Genomic DNA, 23,445 nt, shown 5'->3' with positions numbered 1-23,445 from the left:
CCATTAGGGAGTCTGTTTTCATCCCCCCATTCCAAGAGCTGCTGCCAACCATTGATTTGCTTTCTGACGTTCAGATTTTTTATTCTGAAAACCTAACATAAATGGAAACAAACTGTATGTGAATATTTTGTCTGGCTTCTTTTGGTTAGTATGGTTTGTTTAAGGTTTATTAGTGTTGTAGCATGTATGAGTGTTGATTCCTCTTTATGGCTAAATAGTATTCCATTGTATGAATATGCTATATTCTGTTCCTCCAGTTATTAACTGATGGACATATGGGTTGTTTCCCATTTTGTTATTATGAAAAGTGCTGCTATAAACACTTGGCTACAAGTTTTTATCTGAACACCCATTTTCAATTCTCAGCTCTTCCCTAGGACTCTTCTGACACGAACCAAACAGGGCCAAGGAGAAATGACCCATTACTCTTAGTGGGGCTGGAGGTTTCTCATATGATCTCCACTGATACTATGGGTAGAAAAGGGGGCTTCATAGCCATTCAGTGGAGACAAATGTCTTGGCTCCTAACTAGATCTTCTCTGGTATCACCCAGCATGGGAAGTAGGATGCTCTGTTAATAGCCTCCCAATATCTGAGGGTCCCAGTGGCCTGTATATTGTCATGAGTAAGGATGGACTACAATTATTTTCCTGTAGCAAAAACAAGGTAATTAGTGTTTAAAAGTTTTCTGTCTTGCTAGACTTCCCTTTTTCTAGTCCTCTGGCTAGAGAAAGCCAGCTTTTATTGGATTTTTTCCCCACACCACTAACAGTTCCAGGTTGGCAATATCATCACAATCAAGTATACAAATACGTGGAGTAAAGAGAAAACTCAGGGAACTCACCATCATATTTTTCCTTGTGTCCTAAAGTTCCCAGCCAGTCTGCTTTCTTCACACCTCTCTCAGAATCTTATTTTATTTTATTCAGATTTATTTATATCTCAGAGATATTATAGGTTGGGTTTCAGACCAACACAATAAGATAAATATCACAATAAAGTGAATCAAATTAATTTTTTGGTTTCCTAGTGCATATAAAAGTTATGTTTATACTATATTGTAGTCTACTAAGTGTGGAATAGCATTATGTCTAGAAAAACTGCACGTAATTTAATTAAAAATACTTTATCATTAAAAAATGAAAACCATTGTCTAAGTTTACAGTAAGTCATCCCCATTTATCCCAGATCACCCTAACATATATAATAATAAAACAAAAGTTTGGAATTTTGTGAAAATTACCAAAATATGACACAGAGACATGGAATGAGCAAATGTTGTTGGAAAAATAGCATCAGTAGACTTGCTCGACCCAGGTTTGCGACAAACCTTCAATCTGTAAAATAATGTAATATCCATGAAATGTGATAAAGCAAAGTGTGATAAGGGGTGCCTGGGTGGTTCAGTTGGTTAAGCGCCTGACTCTTGAGTTTGGCTCAGGTCATGATCTCACAGTTCGTGAGTTTGAGCTTCATGTCGAGCTCTGGGCTGCTTGGGGTTCTCTCTCTCTCCCTCTCTCTCCCTGCTGGCATGCAGTATCTCTCTCAAAATAAATAAATAAACTTAAAAATGTTTAAAATTTAAAAAATAAAACAAAACAAAAAAGCAAAGTGCAAAAAAATAGGTATGCTTATATATTGTCCTAGGATTTCAGTAACATAGTAAGAGACATAAAGAAAATTATATGTATTCCATCTTAGTGAAAGTAGTAGTCCCTGATTTCTTTTTTTTTTTTTACAGTTTATTTATTTATTTTGAGAGAGAGAGGGAGAGTGAGAGAGAGAGAGAGAGAGAGAGAGAGAGAGAGAAGGTGCATGTGAGAGCCAGTAAGCAGGGAAGGGGCAGAGAGAGAAAAATAGAGAACCCCACTACACAGTCTCCCTACTGTCAGCGTAGATGCAGAGCTCCATCTTATGAACTATGAGATCATGACTTGAGCTGAAATCAAGAGTCCAATGCTTACCTGACTGAGCCACCTATTGCCCCTCTCCCCGCCCCCAGATTTCTTTTTATTACAGGGATAGCAATTAGTTACTGTAAGTCTGAGTGAATCTATAAGCTCTCAGAAGTTATCCTCACCTTGAAACTCTTTTATCTCTTCCAGATACATAGGCAAGGTACTTATTTGATAGATCACCTGTGAACACATTCAAATATACTGATACATAGCAAATTACGTAAAAATATACAGTAATATTTATAGCATTATATCAGTTTGTGGCCCCTATCCACCATCACTTATACTTCACAAAAGAGAAGATACAAACTTAGGAATTATAAAAGTACCCAGGTTCCATCCCCAATTAAATGTGAGCATTTGACTTCAGGCAGTGCTCACATAGCAATATCTCACACATAGGAACTATAACATGGTGTCTGAGCCAAAGTGGCAGCAAGTCTGTCTCTGAGTGTTGAACTAGAGCTCTCTGCATCCCTAATTCTAAAGACAGATTTTTTTTTTTTTCCTAAATACGGCCAAGCCTCCTGGAGGATATCAAGTCACCAACATACGGGGAAAATAAAAAGAGAGATTCCGAGCAAACTTTATAAATCTTTGCCAAAGTTTCCCACCTACCACTAGCACTGTCAAAATATCCCTACTAAGTCCACAGCAGCTTTTGTGATTTAGAATTGGGTTTAAAGGTGAAATTTCTTTGCTTCTTCTACAGTTGCCCAAATCAGACCATTTAGCGAGTTTAAATTTAATGAGTTAAAATAAGTTTAAATTTCCTTCCTCACAGCAAAGGAATTTCTATTGCTAAAAAAATGAAAATTCTTCCTTATGAATTGGTCGATTTGGACAATCCTTTTATGATTTTTTAAGTTATTTTTCCTTATTTATTAATCAAAGTAGTAACTGTGCTTGTCTTAGGATATGAAAAGAGTGAAAATAGATTGCTGGTATAAATCTATGATTAGCTATAATTTTTAAATAAGCATCATCGTATGCTTGCACCATTAATAATTTTATCAGGTATTTAAAGTCTGTATTAAATGCATTGTAAATGAATATTAATTATATGCAGCAATTAACTGTTAATTTGAATAATACATGAACATGCTTTCATGCTTCTTAATTTTGAGTGATTTGATTTTTAAGTACCCATCAAACCATGACATGATTTGAGAATTTTAAAAATTAATCATCCATATTGATAGTTACAAAAATTAGAGTAAATGTTTTTGTTCTATAATCTTACTTTTTGACTAAATAAAAGTTGCTGCATCAAGCTTTAGTATCATTTTAAAATATGTCCTTGTAGAAGTTGCCATAAATGTCGACATTTTCAGCAGCATAAATTTATAGTGACACTGAATTTTTATGACACTATAAAAGTCCCGACTCATCATGACATCTACAGCTGTATTTTCACCGAAATATAAGAATTTGTATTTTAGACACGTGGTTTATCCCATGTGGTTTTTCAAAGAAAAGAAACTGGGGTAACAAATATTTCTGATATCCCCAAACAAGTCAAAGATATGTCATGGGATTTAAGTATCTGGTTTCATTCTTTTATTACATGGCAGCCAAAGAATCTGTATCAGTTACTTTTAAATCAAACTAGTTAGAGGAAAGGAAGGAAGAATGCTGCTCTAAATTGGATGAGCTCATTGATGGAAGAAAGAACAGATTTTTACAAGGATAAATGGAAGACAGAAACAAACTGCTACATTTAAGTACCCAGGAACTTCCAGCACTGTTGTCTTATAGTTCTGCCTAATAGTTAAGACATTTAGAGAAAATTATAGGTATTATATGTACATCAGCTTTTTTGTTTCTTTGAAGTTGAAAAGAGACAATATTTGTTTCAGGGTAAATATGACCAAAATATTTATAATTTCCTCTTTAGAACACAATTATATTGAATAATCTTTAAATTTTCTGCTGCTTCCTCAAGAAATGGCTAGAAATGTCTCAAACAGAAATTTCCAAGAGTTGTACATTTTATGAACCACTATTTGCTGATCTCAAGCTATCTAGGGGAACAGAAAAATTGTGAGTTCCAGGAATAAAACAACTTTTGGCAGGTTGTTCATTCCAAAGGAAATGTAACTTTATGCATGAAGCATTAAAGGGTAAGAAATCTTATTTAATACAGTCACTGTCTTATCTCAATATTTATCATGATATTTTCTTAAAATCCCCATTAGTCTGAGGAAGATGTTTACCCTCCAATTACTACTAAATGATAATTGCTAATACTGATATGCATGTCATATATAACATGTAGTATATAATATAGTACTGTACTATATAATGCTACATGAGTAGTATATAATAATACTATATGCTATATATATATCACAGTTATATATATATATATATATATATATATATATATACATAAAATCAGTGCTATGAAACAAATTTAGAGCTTGGCAACTAAAGTGTTATGTGAACAGAAGTGAAGAATAACAGCTAATTTCATAAAAAACCGAAGTGTCTAATGCCATTATATTGATTGTACGGTTAGTTTACACTATCATTTCAAATGTAATAAGTTATATCTTATTAATCATTAGAAAACATGAAACAATTTAATTCTAACACCTTTCTGTTATGCTACTGTGATCTTATATTTTTGGTATGACTTGCTCTTTCTGCTTTTTTGTTTCTCTATTTTAGCACTGTCTCGTAAATAGGCTTTCTGTGAACATTCTAAGTTCATATTCCCTGTCATAGAACTATTTATATTTCCTAGTACTTTGCACTTATTTGCTAACTTTTAATCATTTTTTACAGGATAGACTGTGAGTTTCATGTGGGCAGGTACCTAATCTCCTTTTTGTTTATATACGTATTCATAGTACTTAATGCATAATAGGTATAAAGTTAATATTACAGATTGGGAGAAAAAATGAATCTTACTCTTTAAACTAAAATATTTAATATATTCAAATATTATTCTTTCTTTAAAGCTATTAATTATATGATCAATTTTATAATTCTATCGTGTAAGACTATTCAATTGAAATATAAATTTAATTGAATTATAAACTGTTTTTTAAAATAAGTGATTATATGCATATATATATATTAGTAATGATAGATAAAATTTATGTAATAATAGGCAAAGTGCTAGGCGTTTTGTAATCATTGTTTTATAAAACCCTCAAAGCAGTATTATGGGGTAGATATTTATTATTTTTCATATTTTACATGAGAGACTGTTAACCCCTCAGGATAGAGAGGAAAGAAGGAATGACTGAGAGACTAAGACAACATAGAATAAAGGACAACAGAACAAGAGAGAGAAAGAGAAAGAATGAGAAAGGAGTGAGAAAGAAATTGGGAGCACTACCCTGAAGTGAATAATATCATTTGGGTGAAGAATATAGTTTGAATCAAGACACCAGGGTGGATTTGAGGCTTTGTTTGTTTATTTGTTCTGAGATTGAATAGGTATTTCCGTTTATGTCCATTTCTTTTTTTTTTTTTTACAAATAGTTTATTGTCAAATCAGTTTCCACATAACACTCAGAGCTCATCCCCATATTTTTCTTCTTCTTTTCCTTTCCCTCCTCCCCCCCTCTTCCATCAGTCCTCAGTTTTTGTCAGCATTCAAGAGTCTCTCATGGTTTGCCTCTCTCCCTTTCCCCCACCATTTCCGCCCTTCTTCTCCCCCTTGTTTCCTCCGTCAAGTTCCTCCTAATCCTCCTATACATGCAAACATATGATATTTGTCCTTCTCTGCCTGACTTATTTCACTCAGCATAACACCCTCAAGGTCTATCCATGTTGCTACACATGGCCAGATTTCATGGTTTCTCATTGCCATGTAGTATTCCATGGTATGGATAAACCACATCTTCTTGATCCATTCATCTGTTGATGGACACTTAGGCTCTTTCCATGTTTTAGCTATTGTGGAGAGTGCTTCTATGAACATTGGGGTACATGTGCTCCTATGCCTCAGCATTTCTGTATCCCTTGGGTCAATTCCTAGCAGTGCTATTGCTGGGTCATAGGGGAGTTCTAGTGTTAGTTTCCTGAGGAACCTCCACACTGTTTTCCAGAGGGGCTGTACCAGTTTACATTCCCACCAACAGTGTAGGAGGGTGCCTGTTTCCCCACATCCTCGCCAGCATCTAGAGTTCTCTGATTTGCTCATTTTAGCCACTCTGACTGGCGTGAGGTGGTATCTCAGTGTGGTTTTGATTTGTATTTCCCTGATGAGGAGGGATGCTGAGCATCGTTTCATGTGTCTGTTGGCCATCTGGATGTCCTCTTTGGAGAAGTGTCTGTTCATGTCTTCTGCCCATTTCTTCACTGGGTTGTTTGTTTTTCGGGCGTGGAGTTTGGTGAGTTCCTTATAGATTCTTGATATTAACCCTTTATCTGATATGTCATTTGCAACTATCTTTTCCCATTCCGTTGGTTGCCTATTAATTTTCTGGGTTGTTTTCTTGGCTGTGCAGAAGCTTTTAATCTTGGTGAGGTTCCAATCATTTATTTTTGCTCTTGATTCCCTTGCTTTTGGGGATGTGTCAAGTAAGAAGTTGCTGCGGTGGAGGTCAAGGAGGTTGTTTCCTGCTTTCTCCTCTAGGGTGTTGATAGTTTCCTGTCTCACGTTCAGGTCCTTTATCCATTTTGAGTTGATTTTTGTGCATGGTGTGAGAAAATGATCTAGTTTCATTCTTCTGCATGTTGCTGTCCAATTCTCCCAACACCATCTGTTAAAAAAGCTGTCTTTTTTCCATTGGATATTCTTTCCTGCTTTGTCAAAGATCAGTTGGCTGTATACTTTTGGGTCCACTTCTGAGTTCTCGATTCTGTTCCATTGGTCTATGTGTCTGTTTTTGTGCCAATACCATAGTGTCTTGATGATGACAGCTTTGTAGTAGAGGCTGAAGTCTGGGATGGTGATACCTCCCGTTTTGGTTTTATTTTTCAGTAGTACTTTGGCTATTCGGGGTCTTTTGTGGTTCCATACAAATTTTTGGATAGTTTGTTCTAGTCTCATGGATAGGAAGAATAAATATAGTTAAGATGTCATTACTACCTAAAGCACTCTACACATTCAATGCAATTCCAATCAAAATTGCACCAGCATACTTCTCAAAACTAGAACAAACTATCCAAAAATTTGTATGGAACTGTTTATGTCCATTTCTATTTGGGGGTGGGCGTGTAGGTGGGTAAATAGGTGTCTAGTATTTCTTTTGAATTCAGTACAATGCTAAGATGAACTTTTATGTGTGGGTTACATAGGGGGAAGAACTTTTATTTTTTTTTATTGTTAGTATTTTTTTTTTGTTTTTTTGTTTTTTTGTTTTTTTTTTTACAAATAGTTTATTGTCAAATTAGTTTCCACATAAGAGAACTTTTATTTTAAATCATGACACTGGTGAAAATTACATGATTAGTTGAGAGTACAATTTCGTTAAACTTTTTTTATCTTTATTTATTTTGGAGACAGAAGGAGACAGAGTTTAAGCAGAGGAGGCACACAGAGAGGGAGAAACAGAATCTGAAGTAGGCTCCAGGCTATCAGCACAGAGCCCAATACAGGGCTCAAACTCATAAACTGTGAGATCATGACCTGAGTTGAAGTCAGACCTTAACCAACTGAGCCACCCAGGAACCCCACAGGGTACAATTTCATTTTAAACAGTTCTTGGAATTATGTTTTTAGAAATTAGGTGTTGACAAGTCACAAGTTTTGATTGTCTTTAAAATATTGGAAGTCAGAAATTGTCCACAGTGTTCTGTATGGAATGATTACTTTACATACTATTGGACATAATAGATATACAGTATTATGAATTCACAAAATTGATCAAGTGTAATAAAATTCTTTAGTAAATTGAAAACTTCTATTTTTCCCTACTTTCTATTCTCTAAGAATTTGTGGTAATCCCTAGAAAGAAAAGGGACTCAGTGGAAGACAGGAGTGTACTTATTCAGGGATTTTGCCGTGTTTACTAGGAGAGATAAGTTCTACTGGATATTAGGAATACTCATAAGACAAAAAGTAAGCAGATTTGAAAACTGTCGCTTTGAAATTAGGATAGGCCACATGCTTCATTACAAAATGGAGATGTTCTTAGAAAGTGCTGTGTTAGGGATAAGGAAAAACTCTGAGCTGTAAATAGAACATTCTACTTAAATGCAAGTGGTAACAAGTCATAGAGGCATAAAATGTTGAGATTAAGTGAGTGACTGAAATTTCATATTAAAAATAAATTTTACATTTTTAGAATTATTACATGTCTTTGTTTTGTAACAAAATGCCTGGCCATAGATTGGATATGCATCTTGATAGGTCGCTAGCTATTGTAGTAAATAGATGTTGATTGCTTAATAATATGCCATCAGGAAAACATTCCTCCTGTGTGTTTAGGTGTGGGGGATTCCTGCCAATGGCTGCTTGGGAATTTGGTAAGTAATGTGGAAGTTCAGTTACTCCTGAATCCAATCAATATGGCAGAGATTAGAGCCAAAAGTTGAGGGAAACCTTTAACTGTCATTTCAAACCCAAGGGATATCTGAATTTTCAGTATTAGGAAAAGCATTCAGGGACAGGAAAGTGATAAAAGGAAACTAAGTCCAAACAGTACATAATCAAGATATCAGCATTGACTTAGGAAGCTGGAGGTAATACAGATAAAGTTTTCTCTCTTGAAATCAGATCTCCAACAAGCAAGGTTCTTGTACACGGAAATAAAGGAATTCCTCATACATAACTATGAGGTCTTCAGAGTTTTAACTGCAGAATCAGCACCTGTGTAAGTTTCATTGATAAGTGTAGAATGGACTTTCTTATTGTCCCATAGACTTCAGATTCAATAGGATACATTTAGATAAACACTGAGGATAGGCCAGGATTTTTGATGTGTAAAGGGGAGAGCTGAAATGAAACCATCTAGAGTCACAAAACTAATTGAGAGCTAAGACTTTTTATACTAATATGGCTCAATTATTTGACAGTCTGCAGTTTGCATTTACAGAAGTTTATTATTCTAGATAGTTTTTGCCCATGGTATTAGTTTCTATTGCTGCTATAACAAATTATCATAGTTAGTGGCTTGACATAACACATATTTATTATCTCACGGCTCTCTGGGTCACAAATCCAGCTATACTGTGGCTCAACTGGTTTCTCTTTAGAGTCTGAATCAAAATGACTATATGAATCCATTGCTCTCTAGAGGCTGTAGGGTAGAATGTATTTCTTTTTATTTTTAATTTTTTAATTTTTTGTTTATTTTTGAAGGAGAAAGAGTGAGCATGAGTAGGGGGAGAAGCAGAGAAAGAGAGGAAGAAACAGAATCTCAAACAGGTCCAGGCTCTGAGCTGTCTGCATAAGAGCCTGACATGGAGCTCAAACTCACAAGCCGGGAGATCATGACCTGAGCCAGAGTCGGACGCTCAACTGACTGAGCCACCCAGGCGCCCCAGGTAGAATGTATTTCTAGGCTCATTCATGTTGGTAGAATTCAGTACCATATAGCTGTAAGACTGAGGTCCCCATCATTTCCTTGTTGGATTTTTCTCAGCTTCTACAGGAAACTCACATTCCATGGTGTATGGGCTTCTTCTTTCCTCCATCTTTAAAATCAGCAATGGTGGGTCAAGTTGTTCTCATGTTTTAAATTTCTCTGCCACTCCCCTCTTCCACTTCAGCTTCATCTCTCATCCCTCTTATTCCATGACACCTCTCTGACACTAGTTGAAGAAGTTTTTGTTTTAATTTTTATTTTTTTTCAAGTTTATTTATTCATTTTGAGAGACAGAGTAAGAGAGAGTTCCAAGCAGGTTCTGTGCTATCATCATGGAGCCTGACATGGGGTTTGATTTCATGAACTGTGAGATTATGACCTGAGCTGAAATCAAGAGTTGGACACTTAACCAAATGAGCCATCCAGGGGTCCAGAAATTTCTTTTTAAGGGATCATGTAATTATAGTCTGCCCAGCTGGGTAATCTCCCTCTCTCTATTTTAATGTTCCTAACTTTGTTTGTATGTTCAAAGTCGCTTCACAGAAGTACTCAGATTAATGTTTGATTGAATATTAGGGGACAAGATTCTTGGGAAGGATTGTTAGAATTTGGCCTACAAAACCCAGGAAGATAAAGCTGCAAGTAATTTAAAATTTTTTCTTTTCCCCATGAACTTACTGAATATCTATTTATGTGAAAAACAGACTACCCAACTGATCCTCAGAACAATACTGTCCTTCCCTTAATAGATTGTTCAACTAGTTTTATTCGATAAGCTGTCTGTTTCAAATTCTTTCTCTGTGGTGTCCATCAAACTTAAACTATTTGTATCTCAAACTTTGCCTCATTCCAGTCAGTCCCCTTCTTTGAAAACTAGTCACAGAATCTTATAAATATCCCGTCTATTACTGACCTCTGAATTCAGAGACTCCACTAACATTTTGTTGAGATAGTGGTCTTCATTGCTAAAGTGAGCAATAAATTTGGTTTTTCATTATCACCAGGTTATCTTAATCATCTTTTTGGGAAATCTGCAGTCAGCAGAGGCATCCTAAGTGTCTTTCAGTTTTGACTGAAAGCTTTGACACCATTGAGCTTTGACACCATGAGGAGGATTTGTTAAACCATCAGCTTTACTTATCTTACAGACTCTCAAAGAAGTAGGAATTGAAATTTACAGTTTCTGGTTTTGGTTCCAGTATAGTGCAAAATTCCAAAGCATTTGAAATATTGTGAGACTCTATGTCTCTGGCTGCACACAGGCTGAAATGAAAGCACTATTCAGGATTTCTCAGAGGAACCAAGTTCATTGGAGAAGAGGAAGAGAAGTCTTGGCTAGGGTTGAACATGCCCATGACAAGAGGAATGAGCAGACTTTACTAGGAGAAATGGATGACAAGAGCACACATAAGTATGCAGGCTCTTCCTCCCATCTTAGTTGTTTTCATTTGCTTAACTGGTATGACTGCTGAGTGAAAATAAATCAGGGAAAATGACTGATTTATTATTATAACATAGAAACACAGCACTGCTCATTGTAGAGAGAAAAGAATAAGAAGCCTGGAAGAAAGGGAGGAATAGGAAATGGGTCAGTAAAACACAGAGAAAGTCACTGTAGAAGTTACTTGGAGGTGGATATGGGAGAAAGAGATGATAGTTAAGACTTTTGAGGAGATAAAGAGAGGACTCCTGTGTGTGATTGAAAGAATAGAAAAAAAAGTTGTTTAGTGGCATGCAATAAAATGCCCCATTGGTACATTTTTTATACTGTTCAGTAGAAGTCTAAGTATCATTTTAATTCTGTGTTTTTAGGTACTGTATTTGAGTTATTTTTAATTACCGTAGTGCTAATATGATTTAAAAAAAAAGAATAGGATCAAGGTTTTTTGTGTTATTTGGGGTTTGTTTTGTTTATGTTTTTTTGTGTTTTTTTGTTTTTTTGGTTACATAGAAATAAGCAAAGTAAAGCTTAGAAACATTTAGGAACATGCCCACGATGAATACCTGGTAAGTGATAGCGATGTAACATGAATCGAAGTGCAGAGGGATGCACTAGCAGGAGCAATGTCTGCAGTAGGAGTGGACAAGAGCCAAACAGGAAGTACTTTAGGCTATACAAGTCATATGACATCACTACTCAACTCTGCTGTTGCAGTCCAAGAGCAGCCACAGATAATACATAAATAAATGGGTGTGGCTGTTTTCCAATTAAACTGTATTTATTAAATCTGGTGAAAGTTCCAATTTAGTCCATAGACCAAAGTTTACCAAATTCTGGTCTAGAACATATGAAAGATAATAAGAAACCATTAACTATAAGAACTATGGAATCGATAGCTTTGATATGTATCATTGATTCATTGAAGAGAGAAATGACAGATTCAGATCTTCTAATTAACAATTTAAGTTAAAATGTCAGTGTCAGAAGTCCTAAATGGCAGCACAGAAAAAGACCTATGTCTCAGAGCAGGAGAACACACTCAGCTGATGATTAAGTCCATGATTTAATTATAAGAGTAGCATAGATTCATAGAAAACCAAATTCTCATCCCTGGAAAACCACATATCAAAGCCAAGATAGGGAAAAGTGGGACCCTGTGACTTGGGGAGACCATATCTAGGTTGGTGCACTGAAGAACTTTGAATCTTCTGATTTTTCTGAACGCAACGGGCATGCTCAAGTACTCTAAATGCTGTTTTATAAAAGAGAAATTGCAACTGTCATAGTAGGGGACTATTAAGAGACTCCAAATGAAGTGGAGATCCTATAGGTTAATATTCACCTTCCTCAGGATCTGCCACATCTTTCCCTATTGATGGCTAGAGCTATAACTTTTTGTGGTGTCAAATACCAGAATATCCAGCCTGGGCAAGTGGCAGGCTCCTAGGAAATGAAAATAAATATATGCCAATGGAACTGTAGGACAGAGCTAATACATACCAGTAGGAACCAGGAAACTATACTTTATCAAAGGGCAAGGTCAAATATAAAGCTGAAACGTGGACACTCTCCAATGACACAAGATATAACACATTGGAATGGCACTTGGGGGTTGTTTGAATTTGTTTGGAAGCTTGGAAAAAAAGATTACCTACCTACTGTAGTCAACTGTGGAGGATGGAATCAAAAGGCCCAGAAAAGCAGGCATGCTAGAAGAGTGGAAAACACATGAGTGATGCTCCAGAAGACCCAAGAGACATTCTTTTTTCAAAGATATTAAGATTCTGGTGAGAAGGTCCCCCAAACTCCCAAGAGCTCAGTAGTGACTGTCCTCTTAAGTTTAGGAGAATTATATTACAGAATTGGGATACCTGGTGTCAATGGGGGAAGACTGAGAGAGAGAGAGAGAGAGAGAGAGAGGTGTCAAGGGTCAAGAATAACTGAGTATAAAGCTGAGAGTTGAGATTAGTTAGCTAGATTAAAAGTCAAAATCTCAATTTCCTGATTCAACTCTGTTTCCAGACCCAGACTCTATCAATGAATTAAAAGGCCACTTTTCTATGAAGAAGAACATTAAAACACCACCAGAAAACAAAACAAAACAAAACAAAACAATCACAGTAATGGTTTCCCCAGATCTTCCCTGAAGAGACATGTAGCTACTTATTTTGTTGGCCATACATTGGTGAAATAAATCTATTGAAGGTTATTTGATACAGGACTAGAGCTTATGATGAAGTCTGGAGACCTGAATTTCCATCATGTACTCCCCATCATTGTGGGGACAAATGGAGGTCGGATAAGTATGATATAGCCTAAGACCTACTTTTTACAGTGGGTCTGTTGAATCTACAAACTCATTCAGTTCATTCCCCAAATTTCTATTTGAAAAGGCATGCTTAAAAGCTGTCAAAATGCATCAGATTATTTCCTTGACTTAGAGAATAGCAACTACAGTATTACAGTAAGGAAGGACAAACAAAAGCCTTGAACGAGTTTGTAAACCTACTGTCAGAGATTCATTCACCTCATCACTAAAACCCTTCCATTTCCAGCATGGACCGTCCAATGTAGTAAGGGACCATATATTGTCTATTTGTTCTCTGATTTTTTTTCTTCATATATGCATGTAGATTATTTCATCATTTTCCCGCCACAAATCATCCCATTTTTTATTTTCTACATCTGTTAATTGCAACATCATTCAGCCTGAAACAGAAATATCAGAGTATGTTTTACTCATCTCCCATGTTTAATTCATCATCCTTTTATCCATTCCTATTGACAGTGCTCTAATTAGGTCTCTATTATGTTTCACTTGACTACCGTAACCGCCCATTCTTCCTCCTCTTCCTTAGTCTAATCTATCCTCTATATTGCAGCCAGAACTCTCTTTCTAAAATGTAGGCAATTCAGTCATTCCTTCATTTGCAAACTTCCAAAAAGTCCCTGAGGCTTACAGGATCAAGTAGAAACATTAAAGTATGAATTCAAAGCTCTTTAAAATCTGGCCTCAGTATAAATTTCTAACTTTATACCCCACTGCTTCTCTCCCATTTACTCTATTTCTGCTCTTGTTTCATTCATCATTATCCAAAATACATTGTTCTTTTCCTACTCTCCTTTTTATCCTAGTAAATCTTATTCAGACTTCAGCTTCCAAAGATCTCATATTATCTTTATCTGAGGACATTTCTATTGTTCTCTCCCCTCCCTCATCATTTTTCTTTCTCTACTCCACCAACTCAATGTCCCTGCCTTTTTTACACCACACTTGCACCCAAAAAATAGAAAATCAAACTTGACTGATTCAGTGAAGTGATTACGGTGAGAGTGTCTTGGGGTTAGACAGATCTTGTTGATTTTCTGCTTACATTTGAGTTATCACTTACACCTCAGTGAACTTTAGGGAGTTTCTAAGCCTCTGTGGCTGTTAGTTTTCTCATCATCAAAATGTGGATTAAAATATATCCCCCTCATAGGAATATTATAAGGATGACACGAAATAATGAAGATCAATTCATATACATTGATTCATAGTAATTGTACAACTTAGTTGCTATTGCTGTGTTCCTGTATTGTATATATACACACATAGATATTTATCATACACATACATATGTATGCATAGACAGAGAGAAAGAATATTTACCTGTTAAACTTTGACCTCTTTGAAAGAAAGTTTCATATTTTACTCTTATTACCCAAGTTTGTATGTATGTATGTATGTATTTTGAGAGAGAGAGCAAGCATGGGAAGGGCAGAGAGAGACGGGAGAGAGAGAATCCCAAGCAGGCTCCTCACTGTCAATGCAGACCCCTACGTGGGGCTGGAATTCACAAACCATGAGATCATGGACCTGAGCTGAGGCAAAACCAATATTGGGATGCTTAACTGACTGAGCTTCCCAGGCACCCCTACTCAAATTTTAAATGCTTGGAACAATGTAATAATTTAATAGATATTTGGCACAGTATTATTTTTCATATCCTATATTATTTTTAAGGTATAGTAGGTGTTTAGTAGAAGCTAGTTGACTTGTTAACATATGCTTTAGCAACATGTATGACTGAGGTCTAATCCTTGCACGTTACATATAATAAAATTGGGAAAGGATGATATATAACCAAATAATTCTGCTGAATAAAGTAGAAAGGACATAAAAACAGAGGCTCTACTCATACAGAAATGATGGATATAGTACATTACTTCAGATGCATAGAAGTTGGAATCATGGCATTGATACATATGCTATTAAGAAGTACAAGAAGTATAAGGACACACTATTAATAAAGTTATCATGAAAAGAAGCACAAAACCTCTCGACATTTTTAAATTTTAAGTACTTGCTAACTATTATCATGTAAGATATTTCCAAAACTGAAAAAAAAAAAAAAAAACAGAAAAAGTGCTTAAGTTTTGAATTATAAATCTACACCCAAATACCTGGTAATCGAGGTAAAAAGTTTTAGAAATTATTTTTAAGATTAATTAAGTGGTAAGAACCATGCTTTGTAATTAAGATAAAAAGAAATATATGACTTAAACATCTTAAAAGTAGATCTCTGATGGAAAGACGATACTTATGATAGGGGGCTTGGTCTCTGAGTATGTCAAAATGAGTCTTCTACTTTGACAGCCTTCACTTAATATTTATCTTATTAGAGTATACTGAGTGTTAACTGGGTCATCTTCTCACTCATCACAAAAATTTATAATTTGTCAACTTTGTCCTCTGTCACATTTCTCTTTACCTTTACTAATTTTGCTCAAAAAGGATTATTGCTTGGTCCAATATGATAAGACATGTTTAAGCTAGTAGTATACGCACGCTCCTAATTTTGAGGAAGACTGCACGAAATTTCAAGTGGGATGATACATATTTATTGACCTTTTTGCAGCAAGCTACATATACCTTGCTACTATAAAAAAGCAGGTAAAATGGAACTGTAAATGTGATATTGGTGGATATAACATGAAAAACCTACTTGCATGAATTATTGAAGAACCATCTCAAATTGGATGTAATTTGTACATATTTCCAAACTTGTTCCAATTTAAGCTTTTTTTTTTTTTTGGTTTTGTTTTGTTATGCTACGTAGTCTCAATTAGTGATGAATCACTGAATTGTTAGAATAGTAACCACCTTCACTACAAATGTACACACACACATATGTATATGCATATATTACTGTTTTGATAAATAATTTTTAAAAATTTAAATAGAGTCCATTATTCTTGGCTGATCTTTAAAACCTTCATTTTTAATGAAAATATGAGAGACTTATAAAAAAAAGAATGATAATAATTCAACCATCACAGTACTCTTTTTAAGAATAAAATTCTTGGGGTGCCTGGTCACTCAGTTGGTTGAGCGTTTGACTTTAGCTCAGGTCATGATCTCACAGCTTGTGAGTTTGAGTCCTACGTCAGGCTCTGTGCTCCAGAGCCTGGAGCCTGCTTTGGGTTCTGTGTCTCCCTCTCTCTCGGTCCCTCCCCTGCTCCTGTTTTGTCTCTCTGTTTCTCAATAATAAACATTAAAAAAATAAAATAAAGCAAGTGTTTCTTTAAAAAAAAGAATAAAATTCTTATAAATTATTGTAGTAAAAAAATTCTTAGCTGGGCTAAACTGACAGTATATTACTGTTTAAGTGATTCACTGGTCAACAGTATTCTGGTAGAAAGAGTTTACATTCATCAGAATAGTGGGCAAAGTTTGATGGGAACAGAGAACCAGAAAATTTTTTTTTATTTACTTGTTTACGTTGCTTCAAAGAACTAAATGTAATTAAGCCTAATAATGGTTTATTGAAGAAGATTATTTTTTGCAGGGTCATGTAAATTTTGGACTACATTGTACAGCTACTTCATCATCCAAGTCTTTGATAATAGCATTACTATATGCAGGCACTATTCTCTCTCTCCTCTGTTTCTTCTCACTTTCTACATATGTGTGTCTACATATGTATACATATATACACACACATTCATTTCTGCACATATATATGTTTTATATATATATATATATATATATTCATTAAATCTTTCAAACTTTATATATGGGCTAAGTTAATATTTTTAACAGTAGAAGAAACTGAGCCTGTAGAGACTAGGTAGATTGTCCAAAGCAGTAGAACCGTAGAGTAAAAGAAGCAGAAGTGGCTTCAAATTCACCTAGTTTCACTCAGAGCCTGGACTCTTATCACTACTCATCTGCCAATGGTAGAAATGATTTGTTTAAGTCGAGGATTCTGTTTTTAAAAGTAGATTTAAAAATCAGAATAATCTAATCAGAGCCAGTAACTTTGTTCCTGGGTATTATGGTGACAAACACTGGCTGCTAATAATGCAACATGTCCGAGGATAGGCAAAACTGAGCCAGATCTCTTTCTCCCTCCACCCCCCTCTCTCATAATGGAGAGTTTTACAGCTTAGAAAGTAAGAGGGGATAATTATTTACTTCTTAGAGGATTCTAATGTTTTGTTTTCCAGGAAAATGTGTGCTACTGACAGGAAGAATGGGTTTGTTTTTACAAGTAACTCAAATTTACTGCAATGGGTCTCACCAGAAATTGGTGCACCCATGTTCATTCTCTGCACTAGGATACAATACCTAAGGAGAATATGAAAAGATGCTTACTACAGCCTGACGAACTACTGGAATTTTCAAAACTCACAAAGGAATCAGAGGGGGAAACATTTCCTATGAGGAGGAGATTAAGATGCTTCGTAAGGCAGGCTGAGTGGCCCCCAGACTGATTCTCTTGAGAGAGACTACAATGGATTTGGAGGAACCGGAAGAGAAAAAGGCAAGTGATGTTCCAAGCAAGTATACACACAGAAGACCATCCTCATAAAAGTCTGTGTTTTCCTTTATGCATCCCGAGGAAAAGTTTAAATTTGAATGTAAATTTTCAGTTTTCCTATACTGTGATACTGGGAGACTCTTGAAATTTTGTCAAGACTTCATGTAAATATCCTGCATCCTCATTACAGTTTAGAGTGTTTGGCAGTAACTGATGGACAAGCAAGCCACTGAATCCCCTTGTGAGCTTTGGCAAGAAGAGCTGGGAGGCTGATGGGTGTTTTCAGTGGATTAAGACATGGTATCAGTCACTTTCAGGTGAAAATGAGTAATGAGTACAAAAATGAGTAAATACTTTGGGATTGCTGCATTCCTCTACCCCATCCATGCACAACATAGGTAGCAGCATGTTCCTATGACATGAAGAAATAAAGAAGAATGTTCTTATTACACTCAGTTACATTAAACAAATAGTGTTCTTATACACCATAGATTTCCATTTGTTTGGAGTGGCTTACATGCATTAAGTTTATACAGTCTACAACTGTCATAAAGTCTCCCTGAGCTCTGTGCTTCTAATACTATTCATTAACTTGCCCAGTATTGTCAGACCAACAAAAATCAGAAGTTATCATCCTATGCTCCTAATAACCCTGTAACATGGTCTTGTAGGTTGATTTAGTAGATCTAAAGTGACTATCCTTTTCCAAAGAATAATTCTGGGACATTCATCATTTTCAAACTAATTTAATATTTCACTTTTATTATATATTGGTGATTGGAAGAAGTGATGAAGTGCAGTATTACAGCTGAGAAAAATTCACAACCAAAAGAAAGGGGAAACTACCCCCAAAGTTCTTCCCAACAGAAAATGCTATCTTTATTTCCATAAACAATGAAATTACTCTCTTCCAATCCAAAATCTTATCTTGTGGCTTTTATGAATGTAATTGGAAATAAAGAAATTAGAAATACACATTGTTAGTTATTTTTATGAATGTACATATGCATGTATTTGGTGAGGAGGTGCAAAATGGGAAACACAGGAAAGGATAGAGTGAAATATGTCATGGCATGGATTGGTCAACACAACAAGACTTTTTTAAAAAGTTGTATTTACCTTATTTCTGTTGCAACTATTTTAGCCAGAACAGTCATTGAAATAGTAGAGATAATCAGCCAAGGACCTGCCTTCATCTTAACTCTAGCTTGTCTTTCTGGTAGAAGTCTCCGGCAGAAGCTCTCCTAGCCGACAAATTACAATTCATGTTACAGGGTTCATGTCCTGAGTTATCCTTGTTATACCTGACTCAAAAATCAACCTGCCATCTATGACATAATAAAAATTAAATGTCTCTTAATCACAGCACTAACTAGCAAGCTACAGACAGACATAATTATACGTTGAAATTGTCTAGGCTCTGCTAATTCCAATATTGAGATCTTTCAAAGGAAAAAACAATGTCACCTTATATCTCCAATTCATTAAGAAGCATGTTTTTTAACCCACTATTCTTCACGCCATATTAACATGTGACAGGGGTCAAGATTACATTAAATTATAGTAAAATGACTATAGTTAACAGTGCCATTTGACAGCTTTATCGGTAACTGCTGTTCTTGAATTTGCTCTGAACAAGTTCTATTTTTCACTCTACCTCAGTGCTTTTTCACTCTTAAAATTTTTGGACCTAGAAGTCATAATTTTTCCCAAAATAAAAATAATAATAAAATACAGTATGGTTCCATTTAGTTTCTTTTTTATACTGCATTATCTTGTTAAATTAATAATAGTAGAGGGAAAGATTATGAATACTGGATAAAAAATTTCCTTGATTATAAATAGGGAGAATTGTTTGTTTGTTCCCCTTGCTCAAAGCTTATTATTCTTCACTTACGTGACTTTTGGTCACCAGTTGACTTCCTGATTTCAGAAGCAGATCTAATGGAGTATTTCATTTTGCCACTGGACAGAAATAAACTCTTATCACTAAACCCCCCAAATTTTCTTGACTTAAGCCCCCTATACACTTTCTTTCTTTCCTTCCTTCCTTCTTTCCCTCCTTCCTTCTTTTCTTCCTCTCTCCCTGTCTCTCTCTTTGTTTTTCTTTTTTTCTTCTGCTTTCTCTTTTGAGAGATATACTTTGCCCCCATCTAATGTGTATGACAATAAGTCCATGACCAAAGAGAAAATTATTTAAAAGAACCAGAACTCTCTTCCAACATGGCTCAAAATTACTCTCCAAACAAGACAATAGCAATGAATCATAGATACAGCCGCACCAAATTCACAGGTCAATTGAAAATCTTCATCAAAGCATTTGACAAAAATCTTTACCCAGGTTATGCTACAAAATAAAAACCTGCTTAAGAAGTCAACACTAAAGAGTCTAGAATCCAGATGAGGTTTCAGAATCAAAGAGCTAGGTACCAGGGCCAGGAAAAATCAGGACCTGATGAGGAGTTAGAATTAAGCCAAGATCAAGATCATCCTGAAGAGGACACTCAAAGTAGAGAAGACAGACAGTGCTGTACCAGCTATACTTCCATGCAATTACACCTCACTGAGGCATTCATGAACAACCTGGCATTGACTCCAGAGAGCAACTTGCTAAGGAACTTGTCATTCCTGAATCAAGAGCCCAAATTTGTTTTCAAAATCAGAGATCCAGATTCCATATCCAGAGAAAAAGAGAACCTGATAATGAAGACTTAGAACAGAGATAAGACTAGGAAAAGGATTTCTGAGATGCGAGAGTTCAAGGCATAGAAGCTACAGAAAATCGCACCAATATCACTGTTGGCTGTCTTATTTCTCCAAAGCCAGAGCAAGGTGGAAAGATAGTGACGTTCACTGTATTTGGTATCTTCAGCACGGACTCTAAATCTCTCACTCATCTTGGGAACATGTTTATCTGAACATACCTTCAGCTTTTCCAGAGCTGAGCCTCCTGGAGACACTAAACAGGACTTCAGGAGGTAGAGACAGGTACATGGTTCCACACATGTGGACCGATCCTGAACCAAGAGTTCAGCAGATCTCAAGGAAAATGAAAATAAATCATATCATTTTTTCAGTCAACATAGTAATTGTGATTTGAAAAAAAAAAAGGTTTTATTTTTAAGTAATCTCTACACTTAATGTGGTGCTTGAACTTGCAATCCCAAGATCAAGTGTAGCACGCTCCACTGACTGAGCCAGTCAGGTATCCCAACTGTGCTTTTTAATAAGAAACATTTGGTCTTCATCCTTTTTTTTATATTAGTTTCAGGTGTACAATATTGTGATTCAGCAATTCTGTACATTATTCAGTGCTCATCATGATCAATGTGCTCTTAATCCCATCACTTATTTCACCCATTCCCCCCCCCCCCCGCCCCAATCTCTCCTCTGGTAACCATCAATGTGTTCTCTATAGTTAAGAGTCTGGATTTTGGTTTGTCTCTTTATTCATTTGTTCATTTGCTTTGTTTCTTAAATTCCACATACAAGTCAAATCATATGGTATTTGTCTTTCTCTGACTGATTTATTTTAACATGTGATTTTTTTAAAAACATTTTTTTTTAGTATTTCTACCCCCAACGTGGGGCTCAAACTCACAATTTTGAGATCAAAAGTTGCATGCCTTACTGACTGAGCCAGCCAGGCGCCCCTTGATTTATTTTACTTAGCATTATACTTTCTAGATTCATCATGTCATTGCATATGGCAAGATTTCATTCTTTTTTATGGCTGAATAATATTCCATTGTATGCATATACCATATTTGGTTTAACCATTGATCCAAGGATGGGCACTTAGGTTGCTTCCATCTTTGGGCTTTTGTGAAAAATGATGCTATAAACATGGGTTTATAAATATCTGTTTAAAATCTCTGTTTTCAATTCTTTGGGTTATATATCCAGAAGTGAGTTTCTATAACCATATGATAAAGAATTTTTAACAGGTATTATGAAGCAGGTATTTTAGAAAGTAAACACTGTGACCAAATATGGATTTCTACAAGGAGTGTGGTAGTTTTAAATATTCTAAAATTTCCTATCCAGTTAATAGTTGCATTTCATAAAAATTAAAAGTAGAAATCTTATATAATAGATGGAACCCTTTAATTTATATATACACATACACACACATGAAGATATCTGACATATATATTTTAATTTTAAATAAGTTCATGTTCTAGGTCAGCGCTCTCCAAAAGAAATTTCGGTGCTTATGGAAGTATTCTATATTGGTGTTATCCAATATGATAGCCACAAGCTACAGTTGACTACTAGGTAGTAGAAATGTGGCTAGTATGACAGAGGAACTTCATTTTTAATTCAATTTATTTTAATTTAAACGTATATAGTCACATGTGGCTAGCGGTTATCTTCTTGAAAAGTGCAGATCTAGAAAGCATTTTGCAACCGATTTCATTCAACATTACATTGACATCATCTCTTCAATTTTATAAATGTGCTCCTCAAATAGTGGCACCTATTTATTCAATGGCGTTAGGTTAGAAAGTACAATGTAAAACTAGGTTTTAATCACAGTAAAACTGAAACTGTGACCCATAGGTTAATGAGGTTAAAACTAAGAGAAAATGTTAACCATCTTCTTTAGAGAACTGTTTCCCCCAATCAGCTATTGAGCCTTTTCAGATGCCACTAATAAATCCACTAGCTGTCTCTGCAGAAGCCTGAACTCAAGGTCAACTGATCCGGTCCCAGCCCATGAAAAAAGAAGGCCTTGCATTCCTTCCTTAAGACAATGAGCCCAAGACCCGAGCTCCCAGAGCATACCTATAGCCGCTTCCCCTTATCCTAAGATAACACCTTACACTGGGTTTTGCTTCATTCTGGCGTTGTCTTTACCACAAAAAAACATGGGATGCATATCATGTATATGTTTGCTCTGTACCCATGCTCCATCTTTCCTCATAAAAAGACCCCACCCTTTTCCCCACCCATCTGACTATTAAACACTTGTTCTCGCCCCCTTCTGGGGAGGCAGATTTGAGGCTTGCCCTCTTACTTCCTTGTCTCCTCATCTGGCTGCCTCTGAAATAAACCCTTTCCTTGCTGGGAAAAAAAAAAAAAGAGTCAATCTCTTTTTCTTTCAAGGATCACTTTCTAACTGTGGACCTAGAAGGGTGATTTTACAGAGAATATTTATGTTGTATAGATGTGTTGTCCAATGCGAACCTTAGACTATGATATTAAAACAGATACATGCCTAATGCTTGAGGGGGAAATACTGCATGTAGAATACTAATAATATTTAGAAGGGTCTTACTAACTTTGTTAGTATAGATTAAGGTTCAGATTGATATTTAAAATAATAGCATAATTGTATGCTAGGCTGAAGGAACTAGTGCATTTGTGTATATATATCTATATCGTTATTTTTATAAGTAGACATGCATATATATGTATATTAAAATAGCTATAACTGCTTTAAAATATATTAGAAGATTATCACAGAGCTCTGGATTTTCATTGTTGTTTATATTGAACACCTGACCATTTTTCATTTGCCATCATTAACCGAGTATAGCTTTTGACCTTAAAAGGGTAGCATTTACATAGGAAAGCTCATCTTACCAGGATGCATGATGATATTCCCCTAAAGGAATAATACATATTGCAAATTACCAGAAAAAGGTCATTATTGTATTAAGTAAAATACTGTGTTTTTTTTTTTCAAAAATTCAGATAGGTATTAGCTTCTGAATGAGAATACTTCAAAATTATATTTTTCAAGC

At 35.5% G+C, this 23,445-nt stretch overlaps 1 pseudogene; it reads left to right on the top strand.

The window, feature by feature from the left end:
- Positions 1 to 19,918: 19,918 nt before the first annotated feature.
- LOC120240066 lies at positions 19,919 to 20,421 on the top strand (annotated as a pseudogene).
- The last annotated feature ends 3,024 nt before the right edge of the window (positions 20,422 to 23,445 follow it).

Source organism: Hyaena hyaena, unplaced genomic scaffold (genome assembly GCF_003009895.1).
Source record: "Hyaena hyaena isolate Hyena2069 unplaced genomic scaffold, ASM300989v1 scaffold_247, whole genome shotgun sequence".
In the NCBI taxonomy this organism is placed as follows: Eukaryota; Metazoa; Chordata; class Mammalia; order Carnivora; family Hyaenidae; genus Hyaena; species Hyaena hyaena.
Note: the sequence above shows the minus strand (reverse complement) of the source record. Positions and strands in the feature narration are given on the sequence as shown.